General features: G+C 49.3%; 1 non-coding gene across 1 annotated transcript; it reads right to left on the bottom strand.

Annotated features, from left to right (window-relative positions):
* Positions 1-15,688: 15,688 nt before the first annotated feature.
* TRNAT-CGU (transfer RNA threonine (anticodon CGU)) lies at positions 15,689-15,760 on the bottom strand. Its single transcript has one exon. It is a non-coding gene; the product is annotated as a tRNA-Thr (tRNA).
* Between the last annotated feature and the right edge of the window lie 598 nt (positions 15,761-16,358).

Genomic DNA, 16,358 nt, shown 5'->3' with positions numbered 1-16,358 from the left:
GGATTCTGGAAGCTCACCTTATCACCCCCAGTTCAGACCCTAAGAGCTGGATGCAGAAGGCAGGCCCATGGGCAAGGTCCCACCAAAGGCAGCGAGGGCCCTGCCTTTTTACCTTGCACTTTAAAAGATGCCCCCGATCCCTTTGAGGCCTGCCCTTGCCCATTCTGGCTCAGCTTCCCATGACTCAAGCTAGTGGCGGGCCTGAAATCCAGTTAAGTACCGGAAGCGCTGCCAGACTCCGGAAAACAACCCGCTCTTCGGCCGGAAGCCCCAGAGGCCCACTCTGGCCTTCTCCCAGGAAGGAGCCCCACCCGCACCCAGGTTTCTGGCCCAGGGAGGATGCCAAGGCCTAGGCCAGAAGTGCAGGGAGGCCACACCAGGAAGAGGGAGCCTCCCAGAAAGGCCTGGACTCCTGGCTCGCAGGCCCAGAGAGACAGAGAGAGAGAGCGCAGGCTTCACCCTGCCTCTCTGTAGGTTTTCCTCAGGGCGTACAGGAGGGAGACCAGAGGAGGATGCCAGCGCCCGGTCACTGCCATCTCCCAAGACTCCTGGAATATCAAAAATGAAAAACTTCCCAAGCAAGCATATAAGAATTATTGTGCAATGGGTTTTAAACATTTGCATCGAACAGATGTGGACTTAAAAAACAGGTACACACAAACAGGAATGCAATCATAGCAATGTAGTTATGCTAGATATGGGACAGAATCAGGATTTACGGAAAATAATTTCTTACGGGCGTCCACCGAGGTTCGTGGGACATGAGTCTGAAGTGGCGCGATGGTTGTGTTCCTCCCTCAACCCCATCAGGATGTGGCTGTGACCACCCTGGTGATATCTGCTGGAGATAATGTTCAGAATCTAGCCTAAAAAATCTTCCTGAACACCAGGACTTAGGCCCAGTGGTCCTTACAAGTTAGGTCCAAAGCTCCCTGAAAGCCAGAGGTCGCCCCACCCTCATCCTACCCTGGCCTCGGACCCTCGACAGCATGCTGAGTGGCAGGAGCAACTCCAGGGCCTTTCACCTGGCCCTGCCCACCTGCCGCAGTGGTACCTGTGCCCCATAGAGAACAACAGGAACTGGGAGCAAAGAGGATGAAAGGGAAAGCAGTTTCCATGGCCCTGCCCCTCGGGCTCTGTGATGTCAGGTGGAGACAGCCCCTGGCCTGCCTGGGTTTTCTTAAGGCCACCCAGAGCCACAGGTCCCTGTGGGCCTGGAGCCTCGTGTTTTTTTACGAAACGGAAAAACACAGGGGCAACCTACTCGCTCAGGACCTGTAGCCTTGCTACCCTGCCTTGTCTGGCACATGGTTGGGCAAATTAAAGATTTTTTAGAAAATGAATAAGAAGGAAGGAAAAGTACTGGAAGAGAGGGGGTGAGCCTGGGATGTCATTTCCCAGGAGGCGAAGAACTCCAGGCACTGAGTAGACAGAAAGACAAACTGCCATTGGTGAGACCAAGGGGTCTGTGGTTCCTGGTGGGCTGGGAACAAGGTCCTCACCTGCTAAGGGGGTCATGACCCCGGAATCCTGAGTCCTCCTGAATCTGTTTCCTCATTGACAACAATGGGGATGTTAAAAGCATTAAATTTCATGATTTGCATGAAGTGCTTGTCTGGGTCTGGCACATAGCAAGTGCTCAATAAATTGTAGGGATTATCATTAGCTATTCATTGGGGGTCTTGAACCGGCCGTGCCTGGATTGTAGGAATAGATTTACAAGTGCGAGGGCTTCTCCTTTAAGATGTGGTTGGTGTCCCTAGCACCAGTTTCATCCTCACCCCTCAGCCCAGGGAAACCAAAGCGGAAGCAGCACCAGGGCCTGGGTGGGTGGGCCAGCTCAGCTGAGCTGGACCTGGTCACCCAGAAAGAGTGTCACCCAGAGTTGGCTTCTTGGAATTTCAACAGGGTGGCCAAATTGTGTCACGAAACTAGTAGAATGCTCCACATCCAGCCCAGGTGGAAATGAAAGAGTTGATCAACATCTCCATCAGCATAGAATTCTTCTCTGGAACCCGCATGACTGTGGACCCATCACCACCTCTCAGACCAATACCAACTTTAAAATAAATGCTGTTGGATTTGGAGTTTTTTTTGATGAGAGGTTGCAACTGGCAATCCACAGGCTGAGCAGGGCCCACAGATGTGTTTCATTTGGCCTACAGAGCCTTTAAAATAATAAAAATAAATTTGATTTGGTGGCCAACATTTTTAAATCAGGAAATTTCATATTTAAATAATCCAGATTTCTGGTATTTCTTAAAAAAATCAGGTGATCAAAAGATCTGGCAGGGGGCAGAGTCAAGATGGTGGCACGGGAAGATGAGGAGTTCACATCTCCCCACAACTAGGGTGCCTGCCGGCTACTGGTGGGGGACCTTGATGCCCAAGGAGATGGGAGGAACCCCCAAGCGAGTCGCCGGGGGTCAGGCCAAAGCTCCTGCGGTGGGAGCTCTGAGTGCGAACCACTGGACTAACAGAGAACCTCAGACCCCAGGGAATACTCATCAGAGTGAGGTCTCCCAGAGGTCCTCATTTCAGCACCAAGACCCAGCTCTACCCAACAGCCTACAAACTCCAGTGTTGGAAGCCTCAGGCCAAACAACCAGTAAGACAGAAACACAATCCCACCCATCAAAAAAAAAAAAAAGATTTGGCAGCCGTGGGCCTGTCTTCCTGCAGAGCAACAGTTGGTTGGAGCAGAATAGTGGATAACAGGATATATTAGTCAGTGAAGGCTAGCTGCTGTAATGAACATCCCCAAGCTTTCAGTGGCTTACCACAATACAAGTTCATTTCTTGCTCATATTGTTACCAAGTCTAAGCTCGTACTGCTCACTGACAGGCCAGTAAATCGAAAGACGAGTCGTTGGGGCAAGAAATAGCGACTTCATTTGGAAAGCCGGCACAGCAAGAAGATGGCGGATTCATGTCCCAAAGAACCATCTTGCCTGAGTTAGGGTTCAGGCTTCTTTTATAGTAAAAGGGGAGGGAGTAAAGTCAAACATTTCCTGGTTCCAGTCAGCCTCTGGAGGGGATATGTTAATTTCTTCCTTCCCGTAGTCATTCACAGGTGGGCCTGGTCAGGATGTTTCATGTGAGCTAAACAAAGGTATTTTAGCTTAATGCTCGTTACCTGAGATGCAGGGTTCCCAGAGATGGGCCATTATGTACAATTTAAGCTTATAGACAACACCCCTTTAGTGATTAACTTGTAATAGAATACAAAGTTTCTTCCTTATTACAATATCACAGTCCAAGAAGTGGGGGGTGGGGGTGTCCACACATTATTTAGGGAAACAGATGTCATCCACTTCATGGCTCTGACATCTTCGAGGGATTCATTCTTTCTACACTGAGCTGGAGGATGGTGAAGGAGGTGGTGGGAAAGCAGACCAGCTTTTAACTGTATCAGCTGGGAAGTGTCCCACATTGGTGAGAACCAGTCATGAGGCCCAACAGGGACCCAAGGGGGCTGTGAAATGTGGTGCCTAGCTCAGGGCCCAGGAGGAAGAGGAGAACACAGAAGCTTATAAGCAGCAGCATCTCTGTTTCAAGTGGCTGCCCTACATGCTTTCTCCACTTGGTCATGGAAGTTCTGTTCTTCCCATTGTTCTTCCTCACCTCTCCCCAGCTCAGCCATTTGGCTCAGGGGAAACTTTCTGTCATTGGTTGGAGAATGGTCATGTGATACAATCCCAACCAATGAGACAAGATGGATTTGGATATGATGCCTGGAACAGCAGCAGCCATTTGGGGACCAGTCTTGTGGTGAAACCAACACAGTGATGGCAGAAAAGAGAGATGGAAGGAACCCGTGTCTCTGGTGGCCTGATGGAGCTGCTCAAACAACTAATCCAGAAACCTACCCTACTTCTAGACTTCCTGAGAAATGCATAATAAATTGTCTTATTGTTTAAGCCAGTTTGAGCCAGGGAATTCCTGTTCCTTGTAGAATAAAGTATTCAAACTAAGATCGCTGCCTGGCTAGATTCACTAAGGTCACCTGCCTGGCCATGTATGTATTTGAGTTTTGGCCTCTTGACCTAAAATGCTTTCTTTTTCCAATCAGAGCTGAGGTCAATCAGCCAGCTGATCTTCACGGCCTTAAGCATCTACCACTTAAGGATGCAACATGCAATTGTCAGTGCTTCGTGGGACAACGTGGGCCCATCCAGGGTCTTTGTCTCCACCCGCACCTCAGGGATGCAGCAATCCATGCGTGACACCGACCACAAGATGAGCAGCTATGGATTTGAGCCCGGGCTCCATCACTTCTTAGCTGGGTGAACTTAGACAAGCCAGTGAACCTCTCTGAGCTTCAGTTTCTGATTGCTGAGAGCATTGCTGGACGATTCGATGACTTGACATGTAAAGGCTCTTCTCCCAGGCTCAGCACCCAGAGGGTTCACAGTAGATGTTGGCTGGTGGTGTGGTCACTGCCCGGCTGCTGAGATCCACTGAATGATCAGATGGTTTGCTCCAACTATTGGCTCACTGGGGAGACGTAGCCCTAAAGTACAAGGCCCATATTGTAGAGCAAGGTTGATTTTAGATCCTCCACGGAGGAGGCATTAGATAGCTCTGAATAACCTAGTAGAAATGTATTCCCCTTTCACTTTTCTTACACGCTTTCTGATCTTGTGAAGGAGAAAATCTCAGTTGGGTGCTGCTCCATGTTTAACACCTTCCGAACACTTACTAAGCCCCCTGGAAGGGGGCCCAGGCTTCTGGCTCAGAACATTTCATCGTAGCAGTATCGCTATGCAACGTACAAAGATCGTTTTGTTTTCGTTGCATTTTAAAGTAATTATCATCCATTAATGGCAGATGGTGCTCTTTTTCCATTTGAGGAAGTGAGATAACATTTTTCTTTTGAGATAAAATTGTCCAGGTTATCCAGGTGAGTTAAGTTAAATAAAAATATTAGTGGAATACAATGCAGGAGGTACAAGGTATGGCGGAAATCAAGAAGGTGAAAGGCTGTGAAAGACTCGAGCTTGGGGGCTTATCAGGGAAAACCATGGGGGCTGGGGGTCCAGCAGGAGCAGGGCATTTCCGGGTGGTCAGAGGCTGGCGGTCATTCCTAACAGGAGTGACGAGAGCTGTGGCAGCCTGTGCCCAGGCCTCTTAAGAGAGTCCCTGAGATGACATTCAAACTGAATTCCTTTGGAAGGGAGGAAGGAGGGAAAGTAGGGAGACCCAGCATCCTGGTTTGCCCAGGACTGGGGGGTTTCCCGGGTCACTGGACTTTCAGTGATAAAACAGTAACAGTCCCAGGCGAATGGGGATGGTGGGTCCCCCTGGCTGTCCTGGACTGGGGATTTGGGAGGAGCAGAGAGTTGCTGGTTCAGGTCAATGAGAGTGGTCATCCTTGTGAAAAGAAAGAAAGTAGTATTTCTTCAATACCCACAGCCTCTCCCCAAAGACTCAGAAGAATTCTACCTTAGCCTTGGGAGCAAGGTTTCCTGGTATGTCCATCAGGATAATAGGTGAGGGGACGGGTCAAAAGGAACCTAGACAGGTTGGAGATACACTGGGAAGAGACAGAGTCTGAGGAAGAGAATAGATGGTGTGTGTGACAAGTGTGGAGCTGGTCAGACGGAAGGGAGTCAGCCCGGCTGGGTTGATGTAGAGTCTGGGGAGAGGCCAGAGGCAGCTTCCTACTGGGATGGGCGGGCTGTGGAGAAAGGCGGGGGTCTTTTCAAAGCCATCGAGCTGTGTTATTAGTGGAGCGCTCCCCACCCCCACCCCTCTGATGCCTTCCGGCAGCCCACAGTGAAGGTTGAAATGGCTGGTCATGGACTTCCCTGGTGGTCCAGTGGTTAGGACTCCGCGCTTCCACTGCTGGGGACAAGGGTTCCATTCCTGGTTGGGGAACTAAGATGCTGCATGCTGCCTAGTGCGGCCAAAACAGCTGGTCAGTTCCTTTCCGATACTGGACGGGTATTGCCTCTAAATGTCACATTCTGCAAAAATCAGAGTAAATCTGACCCAGGGAGGGCTGGTTCCAGGGGAGTCCTCGGAAGCTGCCCAGGGATGAACCACTCCTGCATCTGCCCACGCTTCTCCAGCCCGGTACCCAACGCCAATAATTCCTCCGGGGCCCGGCGTGAGTACCTCCTCTCTCTTTCCCTCAATTACCCCATCTGTAAAGTGGAAGCAGTATTTCCCTCATCATCTCTGTGCCAGGCTCTGAGCTAGGTGGTGAGATGTGGGTTAGACCACACTTGACCCACTTTTATTTTGGTTTGTTTTTGTTTTTAATTATGAGCTATTTCAGGTCAACCGGAAAGGATGGGAAATAAGTTAACAAACACCCGTGTGCCTACCACCCAGCTGAATTAATACATAAATCACATCCAGATTCAACTAAGACCCTCGTGTGCCCTTTCTCTGTCTCAGCCCATCTTCTGACATCCCCACGGATGACACTGTCCTGAGTCTAGACTTCATCACTCTCGGGCATGTTTCTATGCTTTTACTACCTATGTAACCAGAAACAACAAACAGGGTATTGTTTGCGTAACGTTAATTCTGTATAAATGGTATCATGTTGTATCATCTTTCTATGCCTGCCTTTTTTGGCTCCTCTTTTTGTGAGTTTTATCTGCCTCGCGCAATGGAGTTACAGTTTATGCATTTGAACTGCTGAACTTGATTCCACCCTGTGGACCCACCATGGTTTATTCTTCCACTCCCCTTGATGGACACTTAGCTCTTCCCAGCAATGTTTTTCCGAGCAGCCTGGTGGATACAATGAGAATTTCCACACGGTTTACATCTCAGAGTAGGATTCCTGGGTCTCGTCTACATGGGACTTTTATTTATTTATTTATTGTCTGCATTGGGTCCTTGTTGCTGTGCGCAGGCTTTCTCTAGCTGCGGAGAGCAGGGGCCACTCTTCGTTGCGGTGCGAGGGCTTCTCATTGCAGTGACCTCTCCCCGTGTGGAGCACAGGCTCTAGATGCGCAGGCTTCAATAGTTGTGGCGCGCGGGCTTCAGTAGTTGTGGCACGCGGGCTTCAGTAGTTGTGGCTCATGGGCTCTAGAACTCAGGCTCAGTAGTTGTGGCGCACGGGCCCAGCTGCTCCACGGCATGTGGGATCCTCCCGGACCAGGGCTCGAACCCGTGTCCCCTGCATTGGCAGGCGGACTCCCAACCACTGCGCCACCAGGGAAGCCCCTACATGGGATTTTTTGTGGTGGTCTTTCACCTGGCATGTCCTCTCAAGTTTTCCTCTGTCCCCACTAGTCCCTGTTTTCTTGTACCCAAGCAGCTTCAATGTTCACATGATCTGTCTGGCTCCTGTGAGCATTTGGGCTTTCAGCTTCTGGGCTCTTGGGAGATACATGGGCATGTGAGCAAGTAACTGTAACATCTTGTGATAGGTGCTATCAAAATGATACACCCAAGGTGCTGGTGGTACACAGAGGAAATAGCAACTAACTTCAACTAAGAGGTTGAGGAATGATTCAAAATCATAGTTAAGTTAGTAACAGTTAGGCAAGGTTTTGAGGCATGAGTAGGAGTTTTCCAAGATGGGGGTGGAGGAAGGGCATTGTAGGCCAAGGGAACAGCATATGCACAGGCACAAATCAAGCTGACTTGAAGGAATAACAAAGGCTGGTGTGGCAAGAGCAAGGGGGAGAACGGTAGGAGGGACGCTTGGGGCCCAGAATGGAGTTGGGATTTATCCTGATGGTGGTGGTGGGCCTCTCGTGAAGGACCAAAAGATGCGAGTGACATGTTCACTGCTGTGTTTGACAGAGGTCAGGTGACAGTGGGGGGAGATGGAAGAGGAATGAGGCTGAAAGCAAGGGGGACCAATTAGGGTCTACTGCAATAGTCCAGACCCCAGACATCAAAGGAGAAATGGGACAGGGAGGCAACACAGAGGAGGTGACAGTTTGGAGAGAGGTTTGGGCAGTGACCAATGACATGAGCAGATGGGGAGGAGGGGTGAGTCGCAGGTTGGGGTAGGCAGAATAATGGTCTTCCAAATATTGTCCACACCCGAATCCCTGGAACCTATGTGTTATGTTTCATGGCAGAAGGGATTTTGCAGATGTAGTTAAGGTTTTTTGACTTAAATAGAGTGATGAGTCTGTATTATCCAGGTGGGCCCAATCTAAATCCACGAGCTCTAAAAGCAGAGAACTTTCTTTGGCTCACATGAGAACGATGCAGAAAGGGAAGTCAGAGAGGTTTGAAATATGAGAAGGATTTGGCCCAGGTGTAGGGACCCCATGTGCATCGACTGCAGAGAGGTCTGTAGAGCCAAGGAAACAGAGGACTCCATTCTACAAGTGCAAGAAAACTGAATTTGGCCAACAACCTGTATAAACCTGATAGTAGCCCATCCGGTCAACACCTTGATTTTGTGAAACCCCCAAGCAGAGTAACCAGCCAAGCTAACGTGAGCTCTGACCTACAGAAACTGTGCTCTTTTAAGCCGTTAAGGCTGTGGGAACTTGGCACAGCAGGAGGAGAAAACGAACACAAAGATGACTCCCAGGTTTCTTGCTGGGCTACTGTGTAGATGTCACCGTGAACTGCGTGGGGACTCCGACGATCAGATTTTGGTGTTCTCTATCGGACTCTTCCTGCATAATAGTATTACCACTAACTTAGCAGCTTACGACAACATACGTGCATAATCTCCCAGTTTTTGGGGTCAGAGTCCAGGCACGGCTTAGCTGGGTCCTCTGCAAGGCTGCAATTAAGGTGTTGGCCAGGGCTGAGTTCTCAATGCCCAGCCAGTGTCCTTGTTGGTTCAGTATTACAAAATACTACAAACTGGGAGGCTTAAACAACAAAGATTTATTTCTCACAATTCTGGAGTCTGGGGACTCCAAGGTCAAGGTGTTGGCAAATTTGGTGTCTAGTGAGGGCTCTCGTCCCAGCTTACAGACAGCTGCCTTCTCGCTGAGTCCTCACACAGCCCAGAGAGAGCTTCTGATAAGGGGTTAATTATTCCATGAGGGTCCCACCCTCATGACCTAATCTACCCCTAATCACCTCCCAAAGGCCTCACCTCCAAATTCCAATCACATTGGGGATTAGGGCTTCAATACATGAATTTGGGGGCGATGCAAACATTCAGTCCACAGCACCCAGGGACGGACTTGGCTTTCACATTCTTGCGGCTGTTGACTGAATTTAGTTCCTTGCAGCCTGTTGGACTGAGGGCTTTAGTTTTTTCCTGGTTTTGGCTAGATGATGCCCTCTGTTCCTTGTCACATGGGCCTCCCTAACACCACCACTTGTTTTATCACATCAGCAAGAAGAGAGTGTCTGCTAGCAAGATGGGTATTGCCATCTTATGTGACCATCAGAGATGTGACATCATGCCACCTCTACTGTATTCTGTTGGTTGGAAACAGGTCACAGCCCCACTCACACTTAAGAGGAAGGGATTACACAAGGGCATGAATCCTAGAAGGCAAGGGTAATGAGTTCCTTAGAGTCCATTCACCAACACTTCTCAAAGGGACATATGGGCTTTCTTATCAGGGCCTATTTCAAGAATTATTACAGATTTTTTCATCCAGTGGGGCCTCAGGTTCAGGGGTTCTTTTTGACCCCTCCGTAAGTAAAAATCAGCTCAGCTCACCTGAGTTAGAAGGGCAGGGCAGGGGCAGAAGGGAACACAGCCTCAGGAAATCTGCGTCACGCGCCAGCCTGGTGATTTGCTAAGCAAAACTCAAGTCGATGTGACATAAACAACGTCTGTTGCTTCCAGGGGCCTGCCACAATATTTTCTTTTAAGTGCTACTCACGCCTGAAATACGCTTCTGGTTTTGAAATGTGGTTCTCAGCTCATGCTCGGCTACAAACCACTCTCTCCTTTATGAAGCGTCCCATTTTTTATTCTTTAATGTAGGTTTACTAAGCGCATGATGTCAGCCCAGATGGGAGACGTGCCAGGGCAGTGGAGGGGAGGCTCCCCTTGGAGAGGGTCGGAGTGGAGGGCAAGAGCGAGCCTTTCCACTGGACGCTCGGCATCTCATGGATGTGGTGCCAGCTCTGTGTTAACACCTGTGCTGTCCAGAGTCCGCCATCTCTTTCCTCTTTACATTTTCTCTTTTTTCTGTTGTTAATAGTGAATCCAAAGGAACACAGTTTTTCTTTCCAATGCCACAATATTAGGAGAAAAGATTAGGAATTTTTCCTGCAATTCCTCTCCACCTCTTGCCCCACCTGGAGGTATTCATTGTCAGTAGCATGACGTGGAGCGTTGTGCCTGGGGTATGGGCGTCCTTCACCCTCCAAAAAACAATATACACACCACTACGTGTATTGATAAATATGCTTATTTATTTATTTATTGCATCTTATATATGTTTTAAAAAAGTTTTGTTGAAGTATAGTTAATTTACAATGTTGTGTTAACTTCAAGTGTACAGAAAAGTGATTCAGATATATATATGTGTATATATTCATACACATATATATATTCTTTTTCAGATTCTTTTCCATTATGGTTTATTACAAGATATCGAGTATAGTTCCCTGTGCTATACTGTAGGTCCTTGCTGTTTACCTATTTTATATACAGTAGTTATGCTTATTTATTTTTACAAAAACAGGACATCAGTTAGAGTGAGTTATACAAGATGAATGAGTACAACATAGTAAATCAATTATACTTCAATACAAAATAAATTTAAAAAATAAAAAGATAAAAAGATTAATAAGTTCTAGAGATGTCTTGTACAACATAGTGCCTATAGGTAATGGTACTGTACGGTATACTTACAAATTTGTTAAGAGGGTAGATCTCAGGTTAAATGTTCTTATCACATACACAAAAAAGCAAAGGGATGCGGGAAACTTGAAGGTGATGGATATATCTGTTACCTTGAATGTGGGGATGTATCCCAGGTGTATGCATATGTCCAAATTCATCAAGTTGGATATATATGTGCCATTTTTTGTTAATCAGTTATACCTCAATAAAGCTGTAAGACAAAATCCAAAAAACAGGATGTCAGCTTTTCTCAATTAGCTGTATCTCATTATCACCCCTTCAGATCAATAAATCAATCATTCCTTTCTCTTTTTTTTGATAATTTAATTAATTTATTTATTTGGCTTCGTTGGGTCTTTGTTGCTGTGCGCGGGCTTCCTCTAGTTGCGGTGAGCGGTGGCTACTCTTCATTGCGGTGCGCGGGCTTCTCATAGTGGCGGCTTCTCTTGTTGCAGAGCACAGACTCTAGGCGCTTGGGCTTCAGTAGTTGTGACGTGTGGGCTCAGTAGTTGTGGCTCACTGGCTCTAGAGCGCAGGCTCCGTAGTTGTGGTGCACGGGCTTAGTTGCTCCGCGGCACGTGGTATCTTCCCGGACCAGGGCTCGAACCCGTGTTCCCTGCATGGGCAGGCAGATTCTTAACCACTGCGCCACCAGGGAAGTCCCGATCATTTCTTTCAATGGCTGTCCATGATGGCATGAGGGATGGCTCTCCATTTACTGAACCATCCTGGCTGGTGGATGTTTACAATATTGTCATCAGACGAACTCCATGAGAGTGGAAGCCAGTGAATGTGTGTCACTCCAATTTTATGGAGAAACCAAGGCGCAAAGAGGTTATGTGGCCAGGCCATGTCTCCCACTGGTTCTCGTAGATGTGGGGCAGAGAAGTCATTCTAGTGCTGCTCTTGCTTCATGCTGCCACATGGTGTCACAGTTGAAGCTTTCTCCTGCGCAGCCTCTGTTGACAAACAGCCTTTCTTTGCTAACACTAGGATTGTAGCTCGCTCTTTGACTTCAAAAGTCCTGTTAGGGACTTCCTGGTGGCGCAGTGGTTAAGAATCTGCCTGCCAATGCAGGGCACACAGGTTCGAGCCCTGGTCTGGGAAGATCCCACATGCCGCGGAGCAACTAAACCCACATGCTGCGGAGCAACTAAACCTGCGTGCCGCAACTACTGAAGCCCGTGCACCTAGAGCCCGTGCTCCACAACAAGATGAAGCCACAGCAATAAGAAGCCCACGCACTGCAACGAAGAGTAGCCCCCGCTCACCGCAACTAGAGAACCTGCGTGCAGCAATGAACACCCAACGCAGCCAAAAAAAAAAAAAAGTCCTATTAAACCTTTTTCTGCCACTGACTATCAAGATCTGTCCTACAGTTCTCTCTAACTTTGGATAACAGGAAGGTGGGTTGGAAGAGTTTAATTTCTTCTTTCCCAGAAAGCCCTGGTCTCCTTATGCAAATCCACCTTCTCCCCAATGGTCAAGTTTGCACAGTGAGGTCTCAGAGGGTCCCTCTAGGCTCAGTGACACCCACCTCTCTTTCCTCCTAACCCCAGCATCAGGGGCCTTCTCTTCTCTTTACGTTTCTAAGGGAGACTAGGGTGTGATTATAGAACAAAGACCTCTGACTTCAAGGTGACTTTCAGACATGAAATTCATACAGAAGTTACAGAGATGCAAACACGGCTTTATATATTCATGAACACAAGCAGTTTAAATCAACACAAAACGTCTTACTTATTCAGATACACAATCAGCTTTACCCATTTAAGTGTAAACAGGACCTGAATTCAGCATTTTGCTCACTAGTTTCTGATCCTGCAGCCCGTGCCATGTTGGTCCTACAGCTCCGTGGCATCCCCAGATTTCAACCAGCAGTGATGGTTTTGAGATTCAAGTGTAATCTTCCAGGCTTAAAGACAAAAAACAAATAAAACAGCAATACATGAATATATACCCTTAGATATTTTATGCAATTTTTTTTGTGTGTGTAAATGGAAACCTACAGCACCTTATATAAATTTTCTAAAGTCCATTCTTCACCTGGGGCAGAGAGAGGAGCACCCTGTGTAGGGTGGGGTGGGATGTGGGCAGCGGTGGGGGTGGATGAGAATGGGCTCTTTCTTGGGATGGTGTCCCAGAGGAATGTTGCTTCATTTTCTGGAGGGAAGGACAGGAAAATCTGTGTGGACAGCTAACCAGCTCCACAGATACTGGCCCACCTGTCGGGGGCAGTGTGGTCTTTTTATTTTTATGGGGAGGACTATTTGGGGATTTTTTTTTTTTTTTAATTATTGGTTTTTTTTTTTAAATTTTTATTTATTTATATTTATTTTTGGTTGTGTTGGGTGTTCGTTTCTGTGTGAGGGCTTTCTCTAGTTGTGGCAAGCGGGGGCCACTTTTCATCGCGGTGCGCGGGCCTCTCACTGTCGCGGCCTCTCTTGTTGCAGAGCACAGGCTCCGGACGCGCAGGCTCAGTAGTTGTGGCTCACGGGCCTAGTTGCTCCGCGGCATGTGGGATCTTCCCAGACCAGGGCTCGAACCCGTGTTCCCCTACATTGGCAGGCAGATTCTCAACCGCTGCGCCACCAGGGAAGCCCTGGGGATATTTTTTAATAGGGAGGAACATAAGTGTACTTCTGTGTCACTTAAAAAAGAAACGATGAAACACTCCAGTGGAGAGCAGAGAACACTCAAGCATTTATATGACTTAATTCTGGATCATTATAATTTGCCTGTGTTCTAATAGGTTCTCTTTGCCTTTGTGGGTTTTGGAGGTGATTCTGGGGGGAAAAAATTACACACGTAATACAATCATCTGGTAGAAAATCCAAACAATGTGAAAGTTCACAGGGTAAGAAGTGAAGGAATACTTTCAACAGCTACCCCATCCTACCTCCCTCCAGAGAGGCAACAACTGTTATTGTTAGCAACCCCAAGTTCATGTGACAGATGTACAGTGAGGCCAAACAAACAGAAACGTCAGGGTCTAGAGCAGAGAAAGGTTTATCACAGGGCCATGCAAGGAGACAGGTGGCTCGTGTCCCCCAAACCCCCAAACTCCCTGAAGGGTTTCAGCAAAGCGTTTTTAAAGGCCAAGTGAGGGAAGGGGGCCGCAGGGTACGGGACCAGCTCCTGTACGGGTCTGTGGTTGGTTGATGGTGAGGTAACAGGGCAGTGGCACAGGAGTTAACTTTATTAGTCCTTAGGCTCCAGGAGGCCTGGGGGCTACGTGCTCATGGTCATCAAGTAGTTAATATCTTCCATTTGGTGGGGGGTTTTCACATCTGTGAAACACTTTCACATCAAACACTTATCTAGGTACTTCAGAGAGGAGCTAAAGCAGAGGATGTGGGGGAAGGCTGCCCCGGGAAGGCCCCATAGGGTCCTGCTCCGTTACATTATTTTTGTGTGCATCCTTCTTCCCCCCCTCCCCCCACACTCAGAGAGGTGTGGGCGGCATCAGCATCACTAAAACACCAATTAGAAATGCAGATTTTCCGGCTCCACCTCAGACGCACAGTCAGACCTCAATTTTAACATGATCCTCAGGCTGAAGTGTGAGAAGCACTGGTGCTCACTGTTTTTATACGCATTAACTCACATGTTTGTGTACATGCATACACACGTGCTCCTGGGTTTAGAATGTGGCTTTAGGATATAGCTCTCTTTAGCGGAATGGTTCTCAGTGGGTGGTCCCGGAACTAACACCGTCAGCATCACCTGGGAGCTTGTTAGAAATGCAAATGTCAAGCCCCACCGCTAACTAACAGAATGCAGACGCTCTGCGGGGGATGGGGCCCAGCGCTCGGCATTTTAACTACGCCTCCAGGGGATGCTGATGAACTGCTCACAAGTGTGAGCGCTCTGCTGCAGAGGAGGACCTTTACCCCCCGCCGCTCCGATCCCCTTCGCATCCATCTCCCTCTCTCTCTGAGTGAACCCACCCTTGTTCACCGAGGTTGCCCCAGACTCCAGCTCCACTAGGCACACACCGAGAGTTCCATTAATGCTTTCTTCCAGTAGGAATCTCGCGCTGATACAGGTTTCCCCAATTTAGGTCAAGCTGGTTTCCAGATTATACAATATGCCAGCTCCTGGAGGTTGAGGTAATTGCGTAACATCTTTAAATGCATTCGAGCAGCCCCGTGGTGATGCAAAGAAAACAGGTGCCATACGACGGTAGCTCCGTTTACTGAAGCCGCCTCTACAGCCAGTCTCTCGGCAGCTGCTTTACAAACGCCAGCGCTAACCAGAGATCCATTTTACTGGGGGGCAAACGGAGGCTCCGAGAGAGAGAGAGAGGAGAGAGCTTTAGATTTTCATGTCGGACCAGCTCCAAGTCTGGGCAGGATTTCCTCTCTAACGCAGTGCCTACAATGGATTTCCTTTTAAAAATAGCAAGCCAGACACCAGCTGACTCTGGGTGTGGGCTCAGTGTCAGGCAACGGCAGTTCTCTCATTAGTGTGGAAACAATTGGACTTTAATGTTCAGAAAAATGCTTAGTGGCTCTTGAACCAAGGGCCATCCGCTGTAAGTTTTTCTGCGCTAAAATCATTACTCGGGCCACGGTTTTCACGTGACCTCCGGGGCCTTGGAGTTTAAGGCCCCCGCCCACTCGGAGCCCTCCTCCATCCCGCACAGGACGAGGCGTCCGGGGACTGCAGGGGGTACTGTCTGCAGGGAGCCAAACGCCCCGCGGGTCAAGTTGGCGGCACAGCAGTGCAGAGGCCGGACCACCCGGACTTTGACCTGCGCGGGCCGGAGACAGCCTGAATTTAAACTGAGTGAAAACAGTTGGCTCCGTCGGCACCCAGGGGCGAAGATCTATTGATCAATACGGGATCCAGGAAGGGTAGAACGTCGATAATTACTCTCGAAAAGTGGTCCCACCCCTAAAAAGTCACCCCTTGGAGGGAAAGGAGAACGCTAGGCACGGACGGGGTTCGAACCCGTGATCTTCGGTTTACGAGACCGACGCCTTACCACTTGGCCACCGCGCCTGCGTTACAATGGCGGCTCGGCGAGCCTCTATTCTGGCACCACTCCCGTGCGCTCGCCCCACGGGCACGAGCGCGGGCCCCAGCGCACCCGCCCGGCCCCGCCCCTTCACAGCGGCCGGCGGGGCGGGGCTCAAGCGTGCGCGCGCCGGCCGCTCGACGCGGACTCAGGGAAGCAGAGTGGGCAGGGAGGTTCGTCCGCCCCTGCGTGTCCGAGTGCGGCTGGGGACCTCGTCTCCGGAGTCCCCAGAGTCCCCACAGGCTCGGCGGGAGGAACTCGTTTGGAGCTCGAGAGCGCTCAGGACGCTCGCAGGCATTTCAGAGCCTGGGGTTCGAATCCCAGCTCCACCAGAGAGACTCCGCGACTTTGGACAACCGGTCTCGGGGCCTCAGTTTCCCCTCTAGGGTGAGGCACCCAGGAGGCGGAGGAAAAGGTTGCGGTTCCTTTACTAGCCCGACCCCTCGGGCGGTCCACGGCTGCCCTGCATGGAGCTGACGCTCAACGAGGGTTGTTGAATGAATGTGTAAGTTTTCTGAAATAAAAAGCCCCAAAGCTCCTCTTCCCCCAGATTGCCACGGTTGAGCCCTGGGTGTGTGCCTG

This window comes from Balaenoptera ricei, chromosome 15 (genome assembly GCF_028023285.1).
Source record: "Balaenoptera ricei isolate mBalRic1 chromosome 15, mBalRic1.hap2, whole genome shotgun sequence".
Taxonomy (NCBI): Eukaryota; Metazoa; Chordata; class Mammalia; order Artiodactyla; family Balaenopteridae; genus Balaenoptera; species Balaenoptera ricei.
Note: the sequence above shows the minus strand (reverse complement) of the source record. Positions and strands in the feature narration are given on the sequence as shown.